The sequence below is a fragment of the Bison bison genome, unplaced genomic scaffold (genome assembly GCF_000754665.1).
Source record: "Bison bison bison isolate TAMUID 2011002044 unplaced genomic scaffold, Bison_UMD1.0 scf7180017864516, whole genome shotgun sequence".
Classification (NCBI taxonomy): domain Eukaryota; kingdom Metazoa; phylum Chordata; class Mammalia; order Artiodactyla; family Bovidae; genus Bison; species Bison bison.
This window is the reverse complement of record NW_011495069.1, coordinates 3,722,103-3,734,915: the sequence shown is the minus strand read 5'-3', so window position 1 is coordinate 3,734,915 and position 12,813 is coordinate 3,722,103. Positions and strand designations below refer to the sequence as shown.

Below are 12,813 nucleotides of genomic sequence, written 5' to 3'. Positions count from 1 at the left end.
GCAGTTGAAAAGCATCAATTCTTTGGCACTCAGCTTTCTTCACAGTCCAACTCTCACATCTATACATGACCACTGGAAAAACCATAGCCTTGATTAGACTTTGGCCACCTCATGCGAAGAGTTGACTCATTGGAAAAGACTCTGATGCTGGGAGGGATTGGGGGCAAGAGGAGAAGGGAACAACAGAGGATGAGATGGCTGGATGGCATCACTGACTCCATGGACATGAGTCTGAGTGAACTCCGGGAGTTGGTGATGGACAGGGAGGCCTGGTGTTGCTGCGATTCATGGGGTCGCAAAGAGTCGGACACAACTGAGCGACTGATCTGATCTGATCTGACTAGACGGACCTTTGTTGGCAAAGTAATGTCTCTGCTTTTTAATATGCTGTCTAGGTTCGTCATAACTTTCCTTCCAAGGAGAAAGCATCATTTAATTTCATGGCTGCAATCACCATCTGCAGTGATTTTGGAGCCCAAAAGAATAAAGTCTGACACTGTTTCCACTGTTTCCCCATCTATTTCCCATCAAGTGATGGGACCAGATGCCATGATCTTCGTTTTCTGAATGTTGAGCTTTAAGCCACCTTTTTCACTCTCTTCTTTCACTTTCATCAAGAGGCTTTTTAGTTTCTCTTCACTTTTTGCCGTAAGGGTGGTATCATCTGCATATCTTAGGTTATTGATATTTCTCCCAGCAATCTTGATTCCAGCTTGTGCTTCTTCAGCCCAGCGTTTCTCATGATGTACTCTGCACATAAATAAGCAAGGTGACAATATACAGCCTTGACATACTCTTTTTCCTATTTGGAACCAGTCTGTTGTTCCATGTCGAGTTCTAACTGTTGCTTCCTGACCTGCATATAGGTTTCTCATGAGGCACGTCATGTGGTCTGGTATTCCCATCTGTTTCAGAATTTTCCACAGTTTATTGTGATCCACACAGTCAAAGGCTTTGGCATAGTCAATAAAGCCGACATAGATGTTTTTCTAGAACTGTCTTGCTTTTTCCATGATCCAGTGGATGTTGGCAATTTGATCTCTGGTTCCTCTGCCTTTTCTAAAACCAGCTTGAACATACAAAAAGACCGAAACAGTGTTTATTGTTGTAGAGAGTCATTAACTTTCAATTCAATTTTGATTGCAGGGGATTTGTTGATTAATAGATTTTAGGTGGGCATATACTGTATTAGCCCTGGAGAAAGAAATAGCAACCCACTCCAGTATTTTTGCCTGGAGAATTCCCATGGACAGGGGAGCCTGGCAGGTTACAGTCCATGGAGTCGCAAGAGTCAGACACGACTTTGTGACTAAACCACCACCACCGTACTGTATTAGATGCTGGTGTATAAAGGAGACCAGTAACATGCAGTTCTTATCTTTAAAGAGCTCAGATCCTGAATAATGCATTCTCAATTTGTTCCAAGTCTTTGATTGTATAGAATAGCAAAGGTGTGTTAAGTGGGTTACTAGTAAAATTCTTACCACTGGTGAGATTGCTTTTGACTCTAAGGTAAAAGCTAAATTTCTAGCTTTAATATTCTCAGAAACGTATTCAACTAGAAAAGGATATGGTCATAAAGATTATGAGGCTATTTAAAAGTCAAATGAATCCATTTCAAAGCCTTTGGGTTATAAAGTGGCCCATTGATAAATATTTGAGACATTATCAAAAAAGAAGACTTTTCCTGTCCTTTGTTTTGAATTTATTAAAATAGATGTGTTTTTTTCATGGCATTTTTGTTGATACTGTTTATAAACATAATACATATTCATTACGTAAAATTCATTATAAAATTGCAATAACATTTTGAATTTTGGGGCAAAATAAAATTACAAGGCAACAGTGTGTTAAAGGTTAATCTGTTTACGGAGCATATGCAGGTTAAAACAAACCAACAGTCTAATGGAATATTTTGAGTAAAGGATGAAATAGTCAATTAAAATAGGAGAAATGCTCACCCTTCCTAGCGATTGTTGAGACACCATTTTCAGCTGTTGGTCTGGCAGATGTAACGTCAGTGCCTATGAGGATGGAGGACATCAGCACCCATGTACGTGTGGCAGGATGTGGCTTACTTTTACCTCTGGAATGAAACGTGGCGGTGTCTATTAAAATGCATGCTTATGTGTGTGTGCTGTGGGGAGGTGAGCAAGGAGGAAGTAAAAGTACCAATAGGTACTTTTAGACGTTTAGAAGTGGGTTTTGTAGCAAGAAAAAGAGCAAAAAATGTGAGTCTTCTCAAGAGCAATGGTATATATATGCTGTGGGGTATCATGTCACTGATAAATGAATGAGACAGGGCTGTGTCATAACCTGGAGAGGTTTTCGTAATAAGTTAAGAGAAAAAGCATTTTTCAAAGTAACTTGTATAGTTTGACCCCATTTTTAAAAATTTGAAATAACCCTATGTATTTTATCATGATTATTTGTGTGAGCCACAGCGTATGGCAGACCGTATACCAGAGTTTGTTCACTCTGTTCAGCTGAGGCAACTGGAACTCACTAGTTGCTAGAAAGGGATATTACTTTATATTTATTTCAAAAGGTATTTTTGGCATTTTTGAAAAGAAGAAAATTAAAATGTAGAAAGCAGCAAAAGTTAGGATGAAGAAAAAAGACCCTTGAAATCCAATTACTTGGGTCTATAGATTTCTGTTTCTTTCCGTAAATGGAAGAATACTGTCTATGCTGTTTTTTAAGTCTTTAAAAACACTGTCATTTTTTAGATTTGTAACATTCATAGATATGCTTTGTTTTATTTACTTTAGAAACCAAGACTACTCTAACACCTTTATTGAAAGATATTTGATATAAAATTAATGTATACATATTTAAAGTATATTTGATTACTTTTGACATTTGTATATACTCATGAAGCCATTATAACCATCAAGATAATGAACATATTTATTGCTTCAGAAAGTTTCCTCCTGTTTGTAAATCCTTCTGTGTTGCACTACCCTCACCTCAGTCCCCAGGCAAGCACTGATCTGCTTTCTATCACTATAAATCAGTTTGCATTTTTAAGAATTTTACGTAAATGAAATCAGAACTCATAAACTGTTCACATCAAGTATGTCCATATTGTAGCACATGATAGCAACTCATTTTTTAAAACCTGTTGACACATTATGGATGTACCACAATTTGTTCACCTATTAGTGGACATTTGGGTGGTTTCCAGTTTGGGGCTATTACAAATAAAATTGCTGTGAGCATCATGTTTAAAACTTTGCATGGACATATGCTGTCATTTCTCTTGAGTAAATAACTAGACTGGAATGACTGAATCGTATGTAGCGTATGTTTGATTTTTGTTGTTGTTCGGTTGCACAGTTGTATCTGACTCTTTGCAGCCCTGTGGACTGCAGCATGCCAGGCTTCCCTGTCCTTCACCAACTCCTGGAGTTAGTTTTTTTTTTTTAAGAAATTGCAAAATACTTTCCAAGTATTTATGCCATTTTATATCCCCACCAGTAATGTAAAAGACTTTCAGGCTATTCTTTTTCTGGTTTATTTCCTTTACAACTTACAAAAATATGTTGTACACGTTATGTATGGGTCTGTTTCTGAATTCTCTCTCTTTTTTTTTTTTCTGTTGATCTAGTTGGCTTTGTTGATAACCAGTACCAAATTTTCATCATTACTGAGGCTTGTAATAACTCTTGAAATCAGTTAGCATTAAGTCCTTCAACTTTAGTCTTTATTTTCAATTTTTTTTTGGCCATTCTAGGTCGTTTGCTTTTCTGTGTTAATTTTAGAGTCAGATTTTTCCTACAATTTTTTCTCTGTAAAACCTATTGGTATTTGATTTGGTTTGTGTTGACTCTATAGATAAAATTGATATCTTACAATATTGAGTCTTCTAACACAGTAACATGATAATGTTTTGACATTTAAGTCTGTCTTCTTTAATTCAGTCAGGAATGTTTTGAAATTTTTAATATACAGAGGTTTTATAATTTTGTCAGATTCATGTCTTTTGATAGGTACTGTAAATGGTATTTTTATTTCAGGTTTTATTTTTCACAACTAAATATGAGAATACAGGAGACTTTTTTACTCATATTCTGCAGGCTTGCTAAAATTCACAAATTATTAGCGTCTTTGGATTTTCTACATAAATATGTCACGTGTGAAGAAAGACAGTTTTACCCCATGTCTAACTGCATACACGATTTATTTCTTTTTCTCGACTTACACTAGCTAGTGCCTGCAGCACAGTGTTGAGTGGTGAGAGTGGATGTGTTTGCCTTTTCTTCATCTCAGGAAGCTTTCTAGAAGTCTTTCACCATTATGATGTTAGCTGTAGGGTTTTGAATTGTCTGATGAAAGAAGTTCTTGCTGATTAGCTGAGAAATTTGTTATTTCTATCAGAAATACATGGTGGACTTTGTCAGTTCTTTTCCTCCATTTCTTGAGACAGTTATAGCCTTCTTTTTTCTTTATTAATTACTTTCCATTTGAATGTTAAACCAACTTTGCTTTCCTAAGGTAAAACTTGGTCTTGAGGTGTTTCTCTTTTCATGTATTGTTGAATTTGACTTACTAAAAACTTATGTAGTATTTTTGCATCAAGTTCTTAAATGGTACTGGCATATCGTTTTCTGGTATTTTTATATTTGGGTAAATGGTGGTGCTGACATCAGAGAATGAATGAATAAGTAGTCCCTCTTCTTCACTATTGTGAAAGTTTCATGGAATTGATATTGTTTCTTCCTCACATGTTTGTAAGAATTAACCACTGAAACCATGAGAATATATATGACTGTACTGAGGAGAAAAATAATCAAAACTGATTTATGACTGACTTAAAATTAGCATACAAAACCATTAATTATTTAATATATTTAACTGCATTTCACATAATTAAAAAGTAGTGACATTGAATTGACTTAATTAGAAAACATAATTGATGGAACCAGTAGACAGAAATCTAGTGAGGCTGGAGAAGGCCTGAACAATGCAACCAGCTTGACCAGCAGATGCAGAAGTGCCAATGTCCCATTTGCCCAGACAGACCATATTGTAGCTCATAAAACAAGACTTAATAAATTTAAAAGGATTCAAGTCAAAGCAGGTATATTATCTGACCTAACCACAATGCAAGTCAGAATTCATGGTTGTATCCTTTTCCTGTTGATGCTATGACATACCGCCACAATTTGAGAGATCAGGAGTCCAAACTTGGTTGCACTGAAAGTCAAGATATCAGCAGGTCTGTGTTTCTTCTGGAAGCTCTGTGAGAGAATCTGTTCTCTTGCTTTTTCCATCTTTCAGACATACATGTATTCCTTGCGTTGGGGCCCCTTCCTCTATCTTGAAAGCCAGCAACATAGCATATTCTTACCTGTTCAGTTCTCCTGCCTCCCCTCCTTCCCCTCTCCCCGTGAAAGAATCCTTTTGATTACATTGGATCCATTGGGTTACTCCAGGATAATAATCTCCCTGTCAAGATTCCTTGGAGAAGAACTAAAGAGCCTCTTGGTGAAAGAGGAGAGTGAAAACGTTAAAAGCTTAAAGCTTAACATTTAGAAAACTAAGATCATGGCATCCAGTCCCATCACTTCATGGCAAATAGATGGGGAAACAGTGGAAACAGCAGCAGACTTTATTTTGGAGGGCTCCAAAATCACTGCAGATGGGGACTGCCGCCATGAAATAAAAAGACGCTTGCTCCTTGGAAGAAAACTTATGACCAACCTAGACAGCATATTAAAGCAGAGACATTACTTTGCCATCAAAGATCCATCTAGTCGGGGCTATGGTTTTTCCATTAGTCATGTGTGGATGTGAGCATTGGACTATGAAGAAAGCTGAGTGCTAAAGAATTGATGCTTTTGAACTATGGTATTGGAGAAGACTCTTGAGAGTCCCTTGGACTGCAAGAAGATCCAGCCAGTCCATCCTAAAGGAGACCAGTCCTGGGTGTTCATTGGAAGGACTGATGTTGAGGGTGAAACTCCAATACTTTGTCCACCTGATGTGAAGAACTGACTCATTTGAAAAGACCCTGATGTTGGGAAAGATTGAGGGCAAGAGGAGAAGGGGCAAAAGAGAATGAGATGGTTGGATGGCATCACCGACTCAATGGACGTGAGTTTGAGTACACTCCAGGAGTTGGTGATGGACAGGGAGGCCTGGCATGCTGCAGTCCCTGAGGTCCCAAAGAGTCGGACACAACTGAGCAACTGAACTGAACTGAACTATCAAGATCCCTTAAACTTATTCACATCTGCAAAAGTACTTTGGTCACGTCAGGTAACATACTCACAAGGCAGGGACTGGGATGTGGATATCTGCGGCAGTGTGTTATTCTCCCTACCACACTACCAGGATAGTACTCAGGCTGCAGTTAACACCACTAAATGACCATTTTAAAAGTAAAAATGGTCTCAAATTATTGAGTCAATCTCCATCTGACGAAACTATTAAATGAGTAAATTTTATAAGATGAATAATGTGTGAGATCTAATGTAAAACTTGGTGATTGTAGTTAATAACTATTGTATACCTGAACTTTGCCAAGAGAATAGAACTTCAGTGTTCTTACCAAGAAAAAAAAGATAAATATATAAGATGATGGATGTGTTAACTAGATGGAGGAATCCTTTCCAGTGTATGTGTGTGCATATATTAAATCACCACAGTGCACACTTTAAATATCTTACAATTCTATATGTCGTTTATACATCAGTAAAGCTGAAATTTTACATTAAAAAAATAAGGAAAGCAAAAGTAAACCCAAAGGAAATAATAAAGATAATAGGGAGAATAAAAAATAGAAAACAGGGAATAATAGGGAAAAAAAGAATCATAAAACCGAAAAGTAGTTATTGATTAACATCAATAAAATCAATACACCTATGATTTGATTCTTACTGTGATGGTATTTAATGTTAAAACTGGAAGTAAAAATTTTTTAATTGTATTGTAGATGTATATTTTGGTGGAATTTAAGTCTAGACTCATCTTTTTATTATACTTACTTCTTGGTTTCAGTGCTAGGTCCTGTGGAGTCTTGCTTATACTATTTCAGCTTCTGTGAAGCAGTCCTAGAGCAGAGAGCCTTATTTTAACAGATGCTCAGTTCAGTTCAGTCACTCAGTCATGTCCGACTCTTTGTGACCCCATGAATTAACAGATGCTGGGGAGAATAAATATCAATCCATCTATCCGTATCAAATAGCAGCACCTCAGAAGACTGAAGAAACCCTGACTGACTTACATTCTAGTGTTTCTTTCGTTTGACAGACATCTCTCAGTGAGCCTATCATTCTTGCATATTTATCACTTTAATTCTTTTCCAGTTATTTATGTCTCCTTTGTAAAAACCTAATCTTTCTCTCACTTGGGTTTTTTTTTCTGTGTTCTGCCCCTGTTCCTTAAATAAATCATCAAAATTACTTTGGTTCTCACAAGGATCTATGGCAGAAAAAAAGGAGAGGATAAGATCCCCATCCTCAACAACTCTAGACAGAATTCTTGAATATGATATAATCAGAATAATTTATTGTGACTTTTAGCATTTCAAAGCTGTTGTGGGGGAAAAAAGGAAAAATATTGGAAGGGGATGGAGACAGTAATGAGAAGGGATTAGAAGTGGGTGTTGGGGATTTCCTTGGTGGTCCAGTGGCTAAGACTCTGCTCCCCCAGTGCAGGGGACCCTGGTTCAATTCCTGGTCAGGGACCTGGATCTCACATGTGACAGCTAAGAAACTGCATGCCACAACTAAAGATCCTGTGTGCTGCAGCTAACACCTGGTGCGGCCAAGTAATTAAAAATATTAAAAAAAAAAAAAAGAAGTGGGTATATAGAGTGGGGCCTCTCACTGCAAATTCCATTATTGTAACATTCTACTGTTTATATACAACCCTGTGACAATGTACTTGGGACCTTCCCTTACCAGTAGTAAAGTATCCCCCCTTTTTTTTCTTTTTACTTGTAGACGTTTTGGGCATACAAATTTATAGTTCTGAATCTGCATCCACTACCGAGTAGTCAGCACCCAAGTCTGTGTAACGCTCCACCACAATAGGGTTGACTCCCTTCACCCATTTTCCCTCCTCCTCTCCGCTTTGGTAACAACTGACCTGAGCTCTGTGTCTGTGAGTTTGTTTTTGTTTTGTTTGTTCTGTGTTCCGCGTGAGTGAAATCATACAGTATCTGTCTTTTGCATCTGACCTACTTCACTTAGCACAGTACCTGCAGGGTCCATCCCTGTTGTCACGAATGGATGTTTTTTAGTTGCTGAGTCGTGACCAACTCTTCTGCGACCCCGTGGACTACCGCCCACAGTGTTCCTCTGTCCATAAAACTTCCCAAGCAAGAATAGTAGGGTGGACTGCCATCTTCTCCTCCAGGGGCTCTTCCCAACCCAGGCATTGACCCCCGTGTCTTCTGCATTGTCAGGCGGATTCTGTATCACTGACACCTGGGCCTTCATTGTTTCTATGGCTGTGTAGTGCTCCATTTGTGTGTGTGTGTGTATGTGTCTGTGTGGGTGTGTGCGTGCGTGCACACCCTGAATCTTCTTTTTGCATTTAGCCATCAGTGGGCACTTAGGTCGTTTCCATATCTAAGCTGTTGCATATGGTGCATTAAATACAGGGGTGCATATATTTTTTTAAATTAGTGTCTCCATATTCTTCAGATAAATACCCAGAAATGGAATACCTTGGCTGTGTGGTAGTTCAGTTTTTAAATTTGGGGGGAATCTCTGTTCTATTTCCTGTAGTGGCTGCAAGAATTTACACTCCCAACAACAATGTACAAAGGTTCCCTTTTCTCTACATCCTCTCCCAAAGTTTGTTATTTCTCATCTTTTCAATAGTAGCCATTCTGACAGCTACGGTTGCTAGCTCCTTGTGATTTGGATTTGCCTTTTCCTGATAATAAGTGATACAGAACATATTTCATGTGCCTGTGGGCCATCCGTATATTGTCTTTGGGAAAATGCGTGTTCAGATCCTCTGCCCATTTTTTAAAATCAATTTGGTTGGCATTTTGTTGTTGATGTGTATGAGTTCTTTATATATTTTGAGTATTAGCCCCTTATTAGATACATGATTTGCAGATATCTTCTCCGGTTTAATCAGTTGCCTTTTCACTTTGATGATGGTTTCCTTTGCTGTGCAGAAACTTTTTAGTTGATGTAGTTCCATTTATTTATTAAAACCTAGTGATTAAACTTGTCTATATCCCCAATATTTTTCAGACTTTATATTAGTCATTTCATAAAAAGAGCTCTGAAGGAAAACATTTTCCATCCAATAATATCAAAATTAGCAAAAATCTTGAAATCATAGCTTTTCTTTCTTTGAATTTTCTTATTCTCTGTTTTGGGGGCTTCCTAGCTGGCTCAGTGGTAAAGAATCTGCCTGCCAATGCAGGAAACACAAGTTTGATTCCCTGGGTTGGGAAGATCCCCTGGAGAAGGAAAGAGTGACCCTCTGCAGTATTCTTGCCTGGAAAATCCCATGGACAGAGAAGTCTAGCAGGCTACAGTCCATGGGGTCATGAAAGAATTAAGATAGTAAACAGCAACAACATTCTCTGTTTTAAAGAAGTAGAAAATCAGTGTTCCTCTGAGAGTTGAATTCTTATGGAAAGTTGGGGAGGCTCTATTAGACATCTCTAAATTCAGGTAATTATGAATCTCATGCAAGATTGTCTCTTGCCCTGTCATGCTTTAATGCAAGGCAGGGGAAAAGAATATGTCTTGGGAATGTCAATAATACCTCCTTAACAGAGAGCTGCTATTATTTATTCAGTCGACAAATTTGAATTCCTACCTGACCACCGTACCTGCCTCCTGGGAAACCTGTATGCAGGACAAGAAGCAATGAGAAAGTTAACTTCTGTTCAGTGTACATCATGTGAAATGCCGGACTGGATGAATCATAAGGTGGAATCAGAATTGTGGGAGAAATATCAACAACCTCAGATATGCAGATGGTACCACTTTAACAGCAGAAAGCGAAGAACTAAAGAGCCTCTTGATAAAGGTGAAAGAGGAGAGTTAAAAAGTTGGCTCAAAACTCAGCATTCAAAAAACTAAGGTCATGGCATCTGGTCCCATCACTTCATGACAAATAGATGAGGGAAAAGTGGACACAGCAAGAGACTTTATTTTCTTGGGCTCCAAATCACTGCAGATGGTGCCTGCATCCATGAAATTAAAAGAGGCTTGCTCCTTGCAAGAAAAGCTACGACAAACCTAGACAGCGTATTAAAAAGCAGAGGCATCACTTTACCAACAAAGGTCCATCTAGTCAAAGCTATGGTTTTTCCAGTGGTCATATATGGATGTGAGAGTTGGACTATAAAGAAAACCGAGTGCCAAAGAATTGATGCTTTTGAGCTGCGGTGTTGGAGAAGACTCTTGAGAGTCCCTTGGACTGCAAGGAGATCCAACCAGTCCATCCTGAAGGAGATCAGTCCTGGGTGTTCATTAGAAGGGCTGATGTTGAAGCTGAATTGTAAATACTTTGGCCACCTGATGCAAAGAGCCAATTCATTCGAAAAGACCCTGATGCTGGGAAAGATTGAGGGCAAGAGGAGATGGGAGTGACAGAGGATAAGATGATTGGATGGCTTCACTGACTCAATGGACATAAATTTGAGCAAACTCCCGGAGGTAGTGAAGGACATGGAAGCCTGGCGTGCTGCAGTTCATGGGGTTACAGAGAGTTGGACACGACTTGGTGACTGAACAACCACCACCTTGTGTAAGGAACTTTGCTTGGCACTATAGAAGATGCCTTAAGGAATATTTTAAGTAAAAGAACAACCAATCAAATCAATTATTTAGAGAGGCCATCATTCAGGCATTATTGTATTTAATACGAATTGGAGGCAATGAGTTGAGCCTCTGTCATAGTTAAATCAGTGCAGCAGTAAGGGCCTAATTAAGACATAGGCATCAGAAATGGACTGCTGCTGCTGCTGCTAAGTCGCTTCAGTCGTGTCCGACTCTGTGCAACCCCGTAGACCTCAGCCCACCAGGCTCCTGCGTCCCTGGGATTCTCCAGGCAAGAACACTGGAGTGGGTTGCCATTTCCTTCTCCAATGCATGAAAGTGAAAAGTGAAAGTGAAGTCGCTCAGTTGTGTCCGACTCGTAGCGACCCCATGGACTGCAGCCTACCAGGCTCCTCCGCCCATGGGATTTTCCAGGCAAAAGTACTGGAGTGGGGTGCCATTGCCGCCTTTGCAGAAATGGACTAGAAAGAACAAATCTGAGACAGTATCCTAAATTTACTTCCCTTCTTCTAATTTGGTATTAATTGTCCTTTAAATCTGGCAGCTGATGTTTCTGTCTGTCTCTCTCCCTCCCTTACTTCCTCCCTGGTCCCCTACTTCTCCCCACTCTAGCACACCCAAAGGTTACTGCACCCCTCCAACAATAAAGGTAGGAAGAAGAGGTGTATATCACAGTCATTAGACACACGGTGTGTGTCTGTGTCCACTTTTTTAAAGGACTGAGTATCTCCTAAGGAGGTGTGTGCTTTCTCTCACCTCTTTTTGTGAATTATTACTTTAAATCAAAACTTCAGCCGCTTGAACAGAGTAACAAGTCCTGCTGTGCAAGTAGCTGATTTTTTAAGAAAGCATATTAAATGTGTTAATGTTACCCATGGAAGAAATGTTTTAACGTTTTGGGTTCGTTTGATATAGTTTTGAAGGAAAAGTTTGTCTACATCTTTGGTTTTTTTGGTTTAGAGGAAATGATACCCAAGTTTATATTTAATCCTAACAAATCCTTCAGAAAGTGATCTTCCCTTTTCCATGAATGAAAATTAAAGCTGAATTCATGTATGTATGAAATAAAATTTTAATTTTAATGTACAGGTTCCTCAAACTCTGTAATTCTTAAAAGGAATTCTATGAAAGCAGAATTAATCACAGACATTTTGGAGGGATGCACGTAAAACAGACTGGTTATGTAAAATCAGAAGATCCATAAAAATGAAGAGAGACCACCACATATCACACGTACAGATATTAATACTTGAACGTACATATTCATGATAAGGCTGAGGCAAAAGCGAATTTAAATCCACCTGTAGTTACCATAATCTGAGTTCCATACTTTGAGAAAATGGTTTACCTTTGGTAGGCTGCGAAGGAAGAGTAGCCGTTGGTCTAATAATGTTTTCTCATTCATATGGTCTGTAAAGGGAAGGATAAAGACAAGTTGGTTTGAGGAGTGGGTAATAAAAGAGATTTACAGAGTATTTTTATGATGGTGCAATAGTTTTGAGAACATTATTAAATGTCTCTTTTTCCTTGTTCCCAAGACCAGTGTGAGTGTTTATATTGTACCATTCTTCCAAAAAAGATTTGAATCACCCAGAGAGATTGGTTGGTTTCGTCTCAGTAAGACCTTTTATTTCTGTCAGGAATTAGATTAGATAGTTCCTTTGGCTTTGTGTTCACTCACTTTCAGTCAAGTCTGTGTATTTATAAAGTGGCCTTTCTTTGACTCTCCCCTCCCTTCCCATCTGCCTTAGAACCTCACTGCTTGCTTTTGACTCCTGCCGCCTTCTGGTCTCGTCTGAAGTCACTCAGTCACATCCAATTCTGTGACCCCGTGGACTGTAGGCTCCTCTGTCCATGGGATTCTCCAGGCAAGAATACTGGAATGGATGCCATTCCCTTCTCCAGGGGATCTTCCCAACTCAGGGATCAAACCCAGGTCTCTTGCATTGCAGGCAGATTCTTTACCATTCTGCACCACTGACTGCCTTCTGTGGGATCCTATAAAATATGTTTTATTTGCTTTCTGATGTTCCAGTATCTTTAAATT

The 12,813-nt window shown here is 38.8% G+C and overlaps 1 protein-coding gene across 7 annotated transcripts in view; it reads left to right on the top strand.

Annotated features, from left to right (window-relative positions):
- The window catches only part of EIF4G3 (eukaryotic translation initiation factor 4 gamma, 3), a 291,147-nt gene that overhangs the window by 188,394 nt on the left and 89,940 nt on the right, over window positions 1-12,813 (top strand). The window lies entirely within an intron of this gene.